Below are 16295 nucleotides of genomic sequence, written 5' to 3'. Positions count from 1 at the left end.
ATGAACAGGGGTTATATAAAAAAATCTATACATCCAACTTCTTTACAAAAACCAGTTCTGGCAACATTGGACTTAAGCTATGGATGATATGACAGGTAGAGCCACCTCTAGTAGAAGCCTTCTCTCTCCTGTTAACTGTTTCCTATTAACAAGTGCCATTGGAGTACCTGTCAAGAGTACAGGCTGGAATCAACCATCCTTGGGTTCCATCTCCACGTTACCATGTATTAGGTATGTGACCTTGGCCAAGTCCCACAGATTCCTCATCTACAAAATGGAGACAACAATAATAGACACCACATTAATTTATGAGAAATTAGTGATTTAATACATAAAAATGTTCAGATTATTTTCTGGCATCTACTAAATAAGTGTTCAGTAAAAGTTAGCTATTATTTATCATTACTCTTTTTCAGCAGTAAAGAATATTTACTATACTATACCATACTTTATTATACTCATGTTTTGCTCAGAGATAGGGCTATGAGTCAGTAGACTGAGTGTTCCCAGTAGAAGATAGATGATAGGTACTTTAGGATAATTAAAGGAAGATTTAATAAAAGGACTATCGAAAAAGATGAGGAGTGTGCAAGGAACGCCCAGGGAACAGTGGAAGCTGTCACCCATCCTAGGCCTGAAAGGCAAGGAAAGGGCCATCAGCTTCCTGAAGGAGGGAAACAATTATGTGGAGAGGGATGACTCAAAAAGAGCTGTGGCTTTTGGCTAAGGAAAGCAGGCAGCTAGAGAAGATCCTGTAGGGAGAGAGTCAGCAGAGTAAATCCTGAGATCTCCTCTCTCTCTGTTCTCATAACTGAACTCAACTCAAAACTAGAGGGCTAAGGAGCTCAATAGTATAGCCTGTACAGTCAGCCTTAGGGCGGAGAGACAGCAGGGTGAGGATTGCTAAAAAGCAGAATTCAACTGAGTAAATTTGAAGATCTAATTGGTTTATTTAATGATTCATGAATCAGGCAGCATCCCATCTTAGCATATAGAAAGGAGCTCCAAGAAGCTATACAAAATGAAAGGCTTTTATAGGCAGAAGGGTGTGGAGAAAGGAAGTTTCTAGCAAAAAATGGATTGTTTCAAGCAAGGTCACCTTCCTTTGGGGGAAGGCAGGGGTCTATAAGGCAGATTACATCACTTGTGCTGACCAGGTAACTCCAGATCAACTCATTAAAGGTCACGTTTCTGGGAGAGGCTCAAACTGCAATTACACAGTTTGCTGATGTAGAACTTAGAACAAGTGACTCCGTTTTGGACCTGTTGTTTCCTTTTTAGCAGGATTAATGGAAGAAATTCACGTATATAAGTTAGAAGACTGCCCAGCATATAATAACCATGCAGTAATACTACACTATTATTAATCATGTATTTTCTAGAGCCTCATGGCTTCTACAAAATCATTATATATTTTTGCTTTTTGTCCCTTTATTATCTGGCTCCCCTTAATTTGTCACACCTTCAAACCCTTTATAAAGTGGATATTGGTGATTAAGTTAATTTTCATCCAGATAAAGTAGATTTCAATTTCTATTACCTTAAAAGTAATAGAAAGCCAGCTTATAGCTGATTAAATTTGAAAGTTCCAATAAGCTTGGTCTAGGTCACTGGGATCACATGATACAAAGCGGCAGCTCTTTGCCCAAAAGAATTTCCTAGGGCTCTTGGGTTTTGGCATCCATCTGAATCCCCCCAAGGCCCTTTGTTTGACGGAACTATCAGCTCTTTAAAGTGGCTATGTATTGTGATGTAAAACAATGTATTCTTTTTTACAAGAGTGTCTTTTAAGACAGGTCACAAGAGAAAAGGCCTGCATGTGCTGACCATAGACCTCCCTGCCTCCAATTAGCTACACACCTTCCTGTTGAATGCTCAGCAAGCCAAGCCAACACAACATCTTCCAATTAGCATGTCAGTTTCTCCCACTTAAATATGGTTAAGCATCAAAAGATTGCCAGATATCTGAAGAGAATCTATCACGAAGGTCAGAGCCAAAAATAAGAAAAAAAATTTTTAAAGGACTTCGGGTAAAACAAACAAACAAAAATAGCAGAAGAAAAGATAAAACAAATTAAAAATCAATTAACATCCTCAGAGAAATAAGAGATCTCTGATGCATGAAACAAAACAGCCCAGACAAGCTGAAATAGAGAATTTTGTTCTGAAAAACAGCAATTGTAACTGAGAGCATAGACAAATCTTACTACAGAGAAACAAAAAAAAGGAATATCTATACATTTAAAAGGATAAGTCCCTGAGAGTCCTTCTCATGAATGTGTCCTTGAATTCTAGCTACCAACTTTCTCTCTTCAGATAGCACTGTACAAAAAAAAGATAATGTGTTGTTTTCTTGTTATTGAGTAACTTGCAGAAAACGATTAAGACTTCCTTACTTTTGAAAACTATAGCTGGACCAGTTGGACAGACTACTCAAGTTTTTTTTTTTTTTCAGGGTGCAAAGTAGGTATGTGTTTATGTGCACACATGTTTGTCTGTGTCTCTATTTCCCCCCATCTGTGTGATAAAACACACCTCTCATCATAATGGCACCAGGACGAAGCATAAGCTTTGTTTTCACACTTCACATATGTTAACATTTTCTCCCAAGTATAAGTAAACCATTTTTTAATTAAAAACAATCACTTCTGTGGAAAAATGGAGTTTGAAGTATTGTGATTATCCGACAGACTGAATAAAGTCACTAGGCACTTATGTGGAGAATTATTAAAAAAAAAAAAGTTGATCATGCAGGAAGAAAGATTTCCAAGAAATTCCTGATCAAAGCTTGCATTTCACTGTTACATCTCAGTTGTCAATTACATTACAAAGAAAAGTATAAAGTCATTTTGATTATTATCAAAACTTTATAACCCTCAAACCAGAAAATAACGTTTCATAGGGTTTGAGAGTTAAATATAACGTTAGAAGGCACTGAGTCCTACTCTCAGAAAACTGAATTCCAAAGAAGGTAAATGACTTCCTAGGATCTCATATCTTTTCTTTCTTTATTTATTTACTTAAAGTCATTTTTTTTTTTTGGTAACGAAGATTGTCCTGAGCTAACATCTGTTGCCAATCTTCCTCCTTTTGCTTGAAGAAGACTGTTGCTGAGCTAACATCCAAGCCAATCTTCCTCTATTTTGAATGAGATGCCACCATAGGATGGCTTGATGAGCACTGTGTATATACACACCTGGGATCTGAATCCCTGAAACCTATGCTGCTGAAGTGGTATACACAAACTTAACCATTACACCACCTGGCCAGCCCCAAGGATCTCATTTGTTTTAAAGACAGAGGCAAAACACAACCCAAATTCTTATGTAATCCTAACTGTATAGATTTTCCAAATTATCAGTATACTTAAATAACACTTTGTGTTTCAAAAGCTGAAATGAAGCCATTTCATCAGCAGACCTGCATCCAAATTTCCACTCCCTTTCTCATGATGTGACACTGGGAAAATAAATATTTTGGAGTTTTTAGATGTAAAACTGGAATCTTGATTTCTACTGTATTTTATGTTTTATTTCTTTCTCATTTCTTGGAATGCAATATGAAGGTTTTTTGTTTATAGTCAAGTGCTATACACATTTCATTTTGTTTTGTTGCTTTATGATTCATTCACTCATTGGATGACGATTTTCTGAAGGCCTTGTTTTGAACAGTGTGCATGTAGAACTAAATTAGGCACGATGCAAAACCCCAGTGAGCTTTCCATCTATTAGAAAGAAACTGACACGCAAACTCAATGCAATATTAAGATCCTGGAGTCTATATAGAAGTAAACAAAAGGTTCAGTTGCAGAAAAAGGAAAGAGTGGTAAACTATGACTCTGGAATCCATAAAAAACTTCACAGAGAAGGTTATATGGATTAACTCTTGAAAGATGAGTAGATTTTATCTGTAGACAAAACGCAGTGTGCAGACTGTAGTGATGGTAGGTATAAGGGGGCAATTGTATGGCGGAAGAGCATTTCAAAAAGAGAGACCATTTTTAGCAAAATCAAATTTTAAGGACTGCAAAGATAAGATTTTTAATACTTAATGGTGATATCTGAGGAGAACTTCAGTAAGAGACGATGCTGGAAAGCCAGTAAAGGCAGAACTTGATGTCTTCTCAGGCAATATTTAAGTGGCTGGATATTTTGTTTTCCTTCTATAGACAAAAATGAGTAAATGAAGCAAATAGTAGAATATTTTTATTGTATAAATATATGAAAATTGTGAGTATGGATTTGATGGGATAAATATTCAATTCTAGGAGACTAGTTTGGTAATTATTACAGTTGTCCACTCCTTAAAGTGAATACAATCATTTATGGGAATGTGACAGACTGATTTGGTGCACGTGCTTTAGTTGGGGTAGATTAGAAAGTGACGGTCACACACAGAATTTGGGAAAGAGAGAACTATTTTCTGGTCACTGACTTTCATTATCATGCAAATTATGATACCATTCCCCGAGACGGGGACTCCTAGTAAATCCGCAAGTTTAGCAGGCAGAAAGGAGAGGAGCACTAAAGCAAATTCTTCAGAAAAAATGCAAATGTTGATTAGACAGTTACATATGTGGGTGAAACTCAGAAGAAGAAAAACATTGTATGGAATATAGACTATCAGCCGGGTTGAACACAGGTAATGAGAAGAAAAGAATAGCGATAGTAAAATTTCACGGGAGTTTTTTTTTTTTTTTTTTTAATATTGATAAATAATGGAACATTTTGGTAATACCAAATACAGATATCACAGATAAAGTCTAAATTTCACCTGAGCTTCACAAATGTACTATGAAAGGTAATGCACTTCCAATTTAAGTTTGCTGAATCTTTAAGTGGCTCTGATATTTTTCTTCACTTTACTTTTATGAGAAAGAGCTATAACGGAGCAACAAGCTCCAAAAGTACATATTTAAAACAGTGAGTGTAAGATTTTTACTTGCTATACACATTCAGAATCAATTTTCATCTGTACATGAAAATGTTGCCAGTAGTCCTTGAAATATTCTCAATAATCATGAAATATTTGCTTAAAATTAGAAAATTCTTAGTCGTAAAAAATTACTAATTATTTTACCCAACTCTTCCAAGAAACAAACACTTTGACTCCTTTTTTTTCACTCTGATGGATTGCATTATTCATATGATTGAATGAGCGAGTAGGTAATGGAGCGGCATAACTTACAGGATTTCTCTAGAATCATAATCAGACATTCACTCAGATGTTTGATGTTTCCCTGGGTAATAGTCAAGCAGCTGTCATCAAACATTTTTTTTGTTTTTTTCCCAGTGGAACAAGCCATATCCACGTATCTTAGATTTGTTGCTCTGCATCATTGGTTGGAGTCAAAAAAACTATTCAATCTGGTAAGAATTTCAGTATATTCATAACAAGGACAGTAATGCCAAATGCCCAGAACTACTTCCATGATCAAACTATGTGTCTGGGTGTGTGTGCAGAGGAATTTATATCACAGTGATCATGATACCATATGTCTATTTTATAAAAGCTCTTTTTAAATTCTTACACTATCATTCTACATAGACCTTCTGTGTTTCAGATGTCTGGGGGCTTAACTGTCACCTAAAAGCTCAATTGTGATTATGATTATTCAATTTGATACTTCCAATTTTTATCCGTTTTGCCTATTAAAAATATATTTTTCAATTATTTTAAATTTAAAAGCTTTGATTTGATTATCAACCTAAGGAATATGATACGTGATTGACATGACACGTTTAATTAGTTTGATGAATATATACGGTTGGTTTAACTTTGCTTACTGTATATTTAAAAGGTAAAGCTTTTTCTTTTTTTATCCACTATCTTAAAATGTACCTTAGTCTATGCCAACAATATAAAGTAAATTACTTAATCAACCACCCCTAAAATGCTAGGCTAAAAATATTTTTTATCATAACATGTAATTCACAATATGTCTGAAAATGTACCAAAATATTTCACTTCACTTTGCATGTGGAAACTCAAGCTAAGACAAACCAGAAACGCACCTTTCTATTGAGAAAATGTTCCTCTCAGGAAAACATGTCATAATGATGAACCAGATATTAATCAATAAATTATATACTATATTGGCCACTATGTAGATCATGTATACCTATATAATACATGCTTTAGTCAAAGGAAAAATAAATTGGCAAAACATATCGTGCAGGTTGTTTCTTTAAGTTCTGTTATTGATGATCTAAACTTTGAGAGTGAGAAAGGGCACCCTTCCTATAAAGTTGCTATCCCTATGAAACTTCCTAAAAAATACATGAATATCTCCACCAGGAAAAGAGTAGATACAATCTATATTTGAATTTAAATATTATAGCAGTTTACAGTACTGCTCGCTATGAACTGACTAGAAGAATGTTTTTCTAACTACTCTTAGTCAAACTCTGCCAATCTAAATAAGATAAACTAATTGATAAATAGCAATGATAGGTACACCATACTCATGATTCAGACACCTTGGGGGAGCAATGGACCAGTAAAAGCCAGGCCTACTTATAATGGACTAGAGCCAGGATCCAGGCAAGGAGTAGCGGGTGGAGGGGGATGATAACTGGTCTAGCCTGGTAAACAATTCTATACAGATCAAAAATTCTATCTTCTAGTCCACCCCACCATTACCACCCTGAATGTGTGAGCACATTGGCTCAGAGTGATCATATTTGTGCTATGGAGAAAGATAGCTGTCATTTCAAGGATAGTGATAATTCTCCTGCTAAAAAACATATGGCCAATACTACTCAACTTTGATTAAGTAGAGTAGCAATCTCTATTTGTGATGAAACTTGGTGTAAGTATAGAGTGACTTTTCTGCCCAGTTTGGCTATGAGTAGCAGATATTCATAATATGAGTCTTTTAACCAAAGTAAGAGTTTATTCCTTTCTCACATAAACATTTTAAGGAATAAAATCCAGGCCTGCAATGGAGGCTTTGCTCTGAGTCCTCAGGGATTTAGGTTACTTCTATTATGCTTCTTAGCCCTGTGCTAACTCCATTCTTAGCGTTAACCTCATCATCCAAGATGGCTGATCCAGTTCCAGTCATATTCTCAGCATTCCAGAGAGTGGGAAGAAGGAAGATACAAATAACAATAGACAGGAACCTTTCATTTTTAAAGGTTTATGGAACAGGACATTTTCTGACTACAATCCATTGACCACACCCAAGTGTGAGAGAGGATGAGAAGTGTAAACTGTTTTCAGAGTAGCCATATATCTACTCATTCATTCTATCACTAGGTAAGAATGTTTGAATAAATGTTGAGAAGAAAACTGTAGTCTGTACACAATGTTCCAAAATATTGAAAACGTGTAGCCCAAACTATACATATTAAAATTATATTATAAAAGAGTATTTGGCGAAATGAAAGTGTTGGGATGTTAAATCATTGATTATGAAACAAAATTTTGAAATAATGCATAATTAATTTATCATATCCACAGAGAACAAAAATTAGAATAATTAAATAATCCACATAATATTATTAAAACTCATTATTCCAAAGTAACAGAATTGTGGAAATAAAAGGTCATTGTAATATAGGGATTAAGAACTCTGGGTTTTCATTTGTGACAACATGGATTGACCTTGAGGGTATTATGCCAAGTGAAAGAAGTCAGACAGGGAAAGACAAATACTCTATGATTTCACTTATATGTGGAATCTAAAAAAAAAAAAAACAAACAAACAAACAAAACAAATCAAAATAAAACAAAACCAAGCTCATAGATACAGAAAACAGCTTAGATGTTGCCAGAGGGGAGAGAGGGTAGAGGGTACAAAATGGATGAAGGGGTTCAAAAGATACAAACTACCAGGGGGCTGGCCCAGTGTTGCAGCAGTTAAGTTCTCAAGCTCAGCTTTGGCAGCCTGGGGTTCGCGGGTTCTGATTCTGGGTGTGGACCTACATACCACTTATCAAGCCATGCTGTGGCAGGCTTGTCACATGTAAAGTAGAGGGAGATGGGCACAGCTGTTAGCTCAGGGCCAGTCTTCCTCAGCAAAAAGAGGAGGATTGGCAGCAGATGTTAGCTCAGGGCTAATGTTCATTAAAAAAAAAAAGAAAAAAGAAATAAAATGATACTAACTACCAGGTAAAAATAAATAAATCATAGGGATATAATACACAGCATGGTGACTATAGTTAATAATACTGTATTTTGTATTTGAAAGTTGCTAAGAGAGTAAAACTTAAAAGTTCTCATAACAAGAAAAACAAATTTGTAACTATATATGGTGACCCATGGTAAGTAGACTTATCATGATGATCATTTTGCAGCATATACAAATATCGAATCATTATGATGTACATCTGAAACTAATGTAATGTTATATGTCAATTATACCTTAATAAAAAATTTAAAAAAAATAACTCTGGCTTCTGGTGCAGATCTATCTTTAGAATCTGACTCTAACCTTCATTAGCTATACATTTCTGAGCACCTTATTTAACCTTTTTGTACCTGAGTCTTCTCATATGTAAAAAGGAAAGAATAATATTACCTATCTCATAAGGTTGTTGGAAGGATTAAAAGAGTTATTATATGTAAAGATCTCAAAATTATACATGGCATATAATAAGAATTCACCAAATATTAGTTATCTGTATATCTAAGTGGTTTTAATTTATTTTGATTTTTGCTTACCAGCATTTTTAATATATATTTAATATTTTATTTTTAATAAAAGTTATATATGATAAATGGATATATACACATATATATATGTATATGAAATACATTCTGAAGTACAGAGGATGTTATAAGAAATAAAGCAAGAAATCTCAATCTCCAATATTTAGATAGAAAGTCCTAATAGTCTTCTATGACTAATATCTAGGGTGGAAATTTATAGCCATTTCTAAAACTTTCCTAGGTAAAAGAGGACATGGCTATGTGTGCTCGCTTAAGTCAAAACATGACAATATCAATAATATCATCTCATTCACTTACATAGCATTTGCCCTGTAGAAACAGTCCATAAGCCCAAGATTAGGAAACGGTATTGCAAATGCTGCAAGTGGTTGTGGTAAAACCATAGGACCGAATTTACATCAGTGGCTGCATGGTAAAAATACCTATGTATAAACCCAGTATGTTAAGCATTGGACTGAGTGTTTAAGAGAAAGTATGATTAGAAAGCAATGCCATAAATTAAGAAAAGTAAAAGGATTAAAGAACTCCAGAACAAATATGGCTCTGTGCGGGTAATGATCACTGCTGTAATTGCACATCACTGATGCAGTTTCTATTTCTCTACATGGACAGGAAAAAGAAACCTAACAACAGCCCACGAGCTATCTGCATTTCATCACAATCATTTAATTTTTTAAATAAATTGAAACAACGATCTCAATTTTGTCTCCGTTCAAAATTATAATTTCACGTAAAGGATTTCCTCTCCCTCCCTGTTGGGCTAATTTAGAGTAAAACTAGACTTTTACAATCGAGATCTGACATACGCGGTTTTAACCGGCAACACAGAGGATTTAAAATTAACTGTAGAGAACTGTAAATGAAATAGAGGGCTTGCAATTGACTGTAGGGATATAAATAAAGAATAAATCAGGCAAAGAAACATCAGCTCCCCTCAATGATCAGAGAAATTCAACCTATAGCAATTTTTGTCCTAACTATTCAGAGAACTGCTGCTCTCTAAAGCTGTTACAGATAGGCTTGCAAAATCATTCTTTCAGAGCACAATAATTTGAGAACCACAAATTCTCAAATTGAGCTCCACAACTGTCTCCTGAAGTCAGACTGTGAAGCCAACCAATTTAAATCATATCTCATTTTCTTGCTGAGTAGATATTTCCTTCTTGTCTCTTAAATGAGCAAAACTCTAGAAATCATAGTTTTTAAATTGTTTAATAAAGGCTTTTAACAAGAAAGATGCCTCAAACGGGTAAGCCATGGATTTTGAAGAGTTGACAGTTAGGTTGAGACTGCTTTCTCAGTTACTTGCCAGTGCTATATTTTGAGCAAATAATTGGATAACACTTTTCTTTCCTCCGCAAAGTCTCAGGATTTTGCAGTGACATTCCCAGTGTCAGCAGTGGCTTCACCAACAGTTACGTAAAATGTGAAGATGCCACCAGGAAGTCCTGTTTCACACTTCAGCAAACTAATGCTAGTGGATGTGTGGGTGTGTAGGTGTGTGGGTGTGGAAAAATAAGCTGTATAGTATAGCAAAGTTTGTAATGGAATGTTTAAAAAAAAAAGGGTTCCCAAAATATCATTCTGTAGGCAGGGGACAACCTAGTGATTCTGTGAAAAATGAACACTTTTGAGGAAGAAGGTTTGTTTTTGCAACGGTTTCAGGCAAAATTTTTTCTAATGCTAACATGAAATATTCAATGGAGAATAGAAATCATATTGCAGATGGTAAATGATCTAACATCAATTCCAGTCTTCCTATGCCTCACAGGTAGAGCTTTCAGAGGGGCCAGATAAAGCTACAATTTCCATGAATAAATAGAACCCTATACCAGGATTATTTAAGTAAGAAGCAAAGTAAATGGGCTACAGTACGCTAGAAATAAAATGCCATATTTAAAATTTCTGGGCACACTGGAGAAATGAGTGAAGAAAACATGAGTATAACTTAAAATGCATTTTTGATTAAAAACAATAAGCATGACAATTCTATCTTTGTTTCTGAGTAGGCTCTATTCCAAGCAAACACAACAATGATATTGATGTAAGACTGTCAAATTAGACACATCTTAATTATCTTACAAATGCATGTTTTTGGTATATGATTTTGCCAGTTTGCAGAAAATCTGTTCCTAAACTGTTGGATGGCATATGACTTTATGTTACTCCCGCCACACTGCAAGAAAGAAGTATTCTGCATAAAATATTTCTGGTGTAGTTCAGCAAGATGGCTCCTATCACTCAAAATATCATCTTACTGAATACCGGCTTTCATTTTCAAAGCAATTTCAAGTTTGTGGTTCCAAAAAACAATGGTAGGATTTCTACTTTCACCTCTGATATGTAAAAAGCTTTGAAGACATCACTTCATTCTCTACAAGTAAAATAATAAAAGTGGAACAAACAAAAAATCAGTAACTTTTCTTGGACCCATGAGAGAATTGAAGTGCCAGGATAAACTACCTCCCTGAGATGTGGAGAAACAAGTGAACTTGGAGTCATAGTAAAGACCTCCTCACCTGGAGCAGAAGCCACTGGAGTCACAAGCTGACAGGCACAATTAAATGGTAATTTTGAGGAATTGTTGGAGGCTAAGTGTGGACTTATGTGAAAGGGAGAAACTTCTCAGGTCTGCAGTCTTCAGGAGATCCCCAGGCTTTCATGGGATTTATTTTCAAGAACCTCAGGTTCTCATGGTGAAGACGCAAGAAAGATCCCCTCCTGGCTCTAGGAAAGGGAGGAGAAGAGTAATCTTGTTAATTACATCACTACACTAGGAGCATTCTCTCTAACAAAGGCCCACTGTCCTGGGAAAGACTTTACTAGAGTCTTATCCCAGAGGCTTGATAGAAGGGCATTCCTCTCACTTTAGCCCACTCCAGATTTCCTGTCTCACATAAGGAAGGAAAAACTTAAACAAGAGGAAAATCTTTTGAAGGTCAAAGCCAGAGAAACAGGCCCATTAAAGACTGAGATAAATTGGAAGGTTACAGAAGCCTCTCTTCTCAACACCTTAACACTACCAACAGGACTCAAATATAACAATAGTGGATTACAGCTGAAAAAGACACAGACTCTTTCAGAGGAGTACTAAGGAAGCCCAGATTTAGAGGAGTGACAAAAACAGGGACAACAGAGAAACTTAAAGCTTCTGGTATGTAAATTGCACGAACAATAAACAAAGCCCAACTCCTATACCAACAATTTACCTTTGTCCTATTATCCTATGCAACATGTTTGGTTTCTATCTAGAATCATATCATGTCAAAGGCTAGGGAAAAAAGTGTCTAAAGAGATAAAGCAAGCATGAGAACAACACTCAGATATAACACAGATGCTGGAACTATCAGACAACATAAAAATAACTATGATTAATATGCTAATAGATAAACCAGATAACAAGAAAAAATAAATGGGTAATATAAGTAGACAGGTGGAAATTTTGAGAGAGAATCAAAGGAAATGCTACAAATAAAAAATATCTTAACAAAAATGAAGAATGTCTTCGAAGAATGTCTCATTAATATATGGGACTTAGGAAAGAATCAGTGAGCTTGAAAGATACGTCAATATAAAACTTGCCAGACTTAAATTAAAAAAGAGATTAAAAAAATGGAACAGAAGTTCCAAGAACTGAGGGAAAAATTTAAGAGCTATAACATACACATAATGGAAATAAAAGAAAAAGAAGAAAGAATGGAGCACAAGAAATATTTGAAGCAATAATGGCTGTGAAATTTCCAATATTAATGAAAGATTAAAAACCACAGATCCAGGAAGCTCAGACAACCCAAAGTAGTATAAATACCAAAAAAACAAAAACTAAACCTAGGCATATCATATTCAAACTGCAAACAAAATCAAGGGTATATTGTATTCAAACTCCAAAAAAAATGGAAAAAAGGCAAAGATCAAAAAACCAAAATAAAGACCTTTGAACAAACAGATCAGTTGTGGTGAGATTCTCATTAGAAACTGTACAAGCAAGAAGAGAGTAATATGGAATATTTAAAATGTTGAAAAAAAAAACAACCAAGAATGCTAAACTGCAAAGTTATGCTTCAAAAGTTAAGTAATAGAAATATTCTCAGACCAAAAACAAAACAAAAAACTGAGGGAATGCATTATTAGCAGATATGACTTGCAAGAAATGTTCAAAGATTTTTCTCAGGCAGAGGGAAAACGATACAGGTCATAAATGTGGGTCTACATAAAGAAAGGAAACGACTAAAGAAGGAACAAATGAAAAATAAAATATTTCATTTTCCTATTTTTAATTTATTTAAATAACTAAAGTAGTAATGATAACAATGTATCAGATGATCATAACCTATGGTTAAGTGAAATGAAAGAAAGCAATGTGACAAGGGACAGAATGTAGAATTTGAAATACTCTGTTCTGAGGTACCTATTACACGTGAATAGTAGTGTCATTTTAAGGTAGACATAGACTAGTTAAAAATGTGTATTGTAAACTCCAGGGAAACTGTAATTTAAAAAAAGAGAGATGTAATTTATTTCCTAGGAGAGGAGATAAAATGGAATTACATAAAATGCACACAAAAACAGAGAACACAGAGCAAGAACCTCCGGCAATGAATGAAATAATCATAAACCTGGTTGTTATTGAACCAAGTATATCAACTATCACTTTAAATGTGATCGGTTTAAATATACCAAGTAAAAGACAAAGACTGTCAGAGTGAATAAAAAGAAAAAATTCAAAGAATCAGATTGGTTAAAAATAAAGAGATGGAGAAATATATAAAATGCTAACACTAATCAAAAGAAAACTGGAGTAGCTATTAAGACAAAACTGACTTCAAAACAAAGAAAATTATCAGGGATAAAGACACACTTCACATAAGGATAAAGGAGTCTATGCTCCAAGAAGACACAATAATCCTCAATGTACATGCATCTTACAACACAGCATCAAAATATGTGAGGCAAAAACTAATAGAAATGAAAGGACAAAAGGCATTTCTACTTTTATAGTTGGAGAATTCAACACTTCCCATCAGTAACTGAGATATCAAGCAGGTGGAAAATCACTAAGGCTGTACTTGACCTGAAGCGCACTTTAATCAGATTGATCTAATTGACATTTATAGACCACTCCACCCAAGACCAGCAGAATACACATTCTTATCAGACTCATATGAATGTTCACTCACATAGAGAACATTTTGAGCCATAGATACACCTTTAGAAATTTAAAGGAAGAGAAATCATATAAATTTTAATGGAATTTAGCAGGAAATGAAAACAGAAAAACAGGTGGCAGATCTCAAAAATTAATGAAAATTAAACAATATTTCTAAATAAGACTTGATACATAGAAGCGTCCAGAGAAATTTAAAATATTTGAACTAAATCAAAATGAAAGTACAACTTATCAGAATTTGTGGATTTCAGTGAAAGCAGCGCTTGGAGGAAAATTTGTAGCAGTGAAAACATGCGTTAGTGAAGAAGAAAGATCTAAAATCAATAATCTAAGCTTCAATTCTAGGAAACTAGAGAAAGACGAGCGATATAAGCTTTAAGCATAAGAAAATAAATATTTAAAATTAAAGCAGGAACAATTGAAATTGAGAACAGAAAACAAAAGAAAAAATCAACAAAATCAAAAGCTGATTCTTTAAAAAGATCAACGAAATTGATAAAATTCTAGCGATATTAACCAAAGAAAAAACAAGAATACAAATTACTAATATCAGAAATTAGATGCAGTCATCACTATAATCTGATAGATTGTAAAAGGATAACAAAATATTATGAACAAGTCTATGCCCACAAATTTGATAAGCTAGATAAAATGGACCAATTTCTTGAATAACACAAGCTGCAAAAACTCACACAAGGAAAAATACTCTAACTAGCTCTATACCTATTTTAAAAATTAGAACAATTAATGATCTTCCCAAAATGAAGTCAACAGGTCCAGATGGTTGAACTGGTGAATTCTACCAAATACCCATGGAAGAAATGATACCAAGTCTCTACAATATCTTTCAAAAAATAGAAACAAAATGAACACTTCCTAACTAATTCTGTGATGCCAGCACTACCCTAATACCGAGACTAGATAAACCATGAAACAATATGTCTCATGAACATCAAGGCAAAAATTCTTAACAAAATATTAGCAAATCTAATCCAACAATGCAAATGTAAAATAAACACTACATCCAGCAGCATTTGATCCACAAATGGGGAAGAAAAGACAAATATCCTGTGCAGAAGAAATGATGCATGTAGATACTCTGCCCTCGAGAAAGTGAGTTATAACTCCCCATTCCATAAGTATAGACTGTACATAGTGACTTTCTTACAGAGTTCAGCATGTGAAGAAGGTGGGGAGGAGAAAGAGAAACTTTAAAGTGTAGAAAGTTGACAAAGACCACTCAATCCAGATGATCAAAGTAAACAACAGTGATAAGTCATTGATAGACATACCCTTGATGAGATGTGACGAGAAAGGTAACGTAACTCTGTGGCAGCACAGGTGAATTAGCTTAGTTTAATCATAAGAAAAATATCAGATAAATCCTAACTGGGAGACATTCTACAATATATCTGACCAGTAATGCTCAAAAGTGTCAAGGTCATCCAAAACAAGGAAATCCTGAGAGCCTGCCAGAACCAATAACAGCTTAAGGAGAAATGACTACTAAATGTAAAATATGTTCCTAGTTTTGATCTTAGAAGAGAAAAATAACATTAGGGGAAAAGGAGAAAATCTTAAATTATGGTCTCTAATTAATAATGTATCAATATTGGTTCATTAATTATCACAAATGCACCATACCAATGTAAGATATTAATAATAGGGGAATCTGGCTGTGTGTATATGGGAGCTCTCTGTTCTAACTTCACAATAATTCTGTAAATCAAAACTGTTCTAAAATTTTTTAAAGTTTACCTAAAAAAAATGGCAGACTCTAGAAGGAAAGTATGATTGAGTCCAATATGGTATAGATTATTTTCTCACTCATCCCAGGGGCTTTTCCAGAATTCCTTTGGGATGAACATTTTGGGAGAGATTAAACAGGGTTCTAATATCATTAAAGCCTTTAGGGAAAAAGGCTCTTTTTATACTTTAGAAAAGAATGATACACTTTTTCTCTTGCCTATTAATTCAGCCAGGTGACTGAGTGCACAGAGCGGAAAAGCAGTTGGGACAAAATCAACAACTGGAGTATGGAACATGTCAGTGCACGACCTCGAAGATGTTTGAGGAGGTCACCAGCAGTCAAAGATGAAATGACAGATGTCAATACGTTGAGAAAGAGTATGGTCCCTGACAGACCGAAGCATATATTAGAAATCCAGCATGGATTTTTTGGGAGTAAACTTGGAATTACTCTACTGTTACTATTATCATGACCCCTGCCTGATGGGGCCTGAAGAAATTTGGATTGCAGACAAAATATTAATGTAATAGGCCCAAAACTGTACAGCAAAACCAACGGAATGGTACATTCAATAGACAGTAAAAGCAAATCCCTTATTTTTTATTCAAAGGCTCCATCAATCAACACAAATAAAATTTCATAAACTTTAAATAATTCAAAGAAAAAGAAAATCTGTGTTCAATTTAGTATCAGCGCTACCCA

The 16295-nt window shown here is 34.5% G+C and overlaps 1 long non-coding RNA gene across 1 annotated transcript in view; it reads right to left on the bottom strand.

Annotated features, from left to right (window-relative positions):
* Positions 1 to 16295, bottom strand: part of LOC106782865 (uncharacterized) — a 189409-nt gene that overhangs the window by 48628 nt on the left and 124486 nt on the right. Inside the window, exons 10-11 of the long non-coding RNA XR_011435471.1 lie at positions 11196 to 11403; positions 168 to 267 (exon numbers count right to left, since the gene is read on the bottom strand). This is a non-coding gene — a long non-coding RNA (uncharacterized lncRNA). The remainder of the gene's footprint in view (positions 1 to 167; positions 268 to 11195; positions 11404 to 16295) is intronic.

The sequence above is a fragment of the Equus caballus genome, chromosome 2 (genome assembly GCF_041296265.1).
Source record: "Equus caballus isolate H_3958 breed thoroughbred chromosome 2, TB-T2T, whole genome shotgun sequence".
Lineage (NCBI taxonomy): Eukaryota > Metazoa > Chordata > Mammalia > Perissodactyla > Equidae > Equus > Equus caballus.
This window is presented reverse-complemented; position numbering and strand designations above follow the sequence as displayed.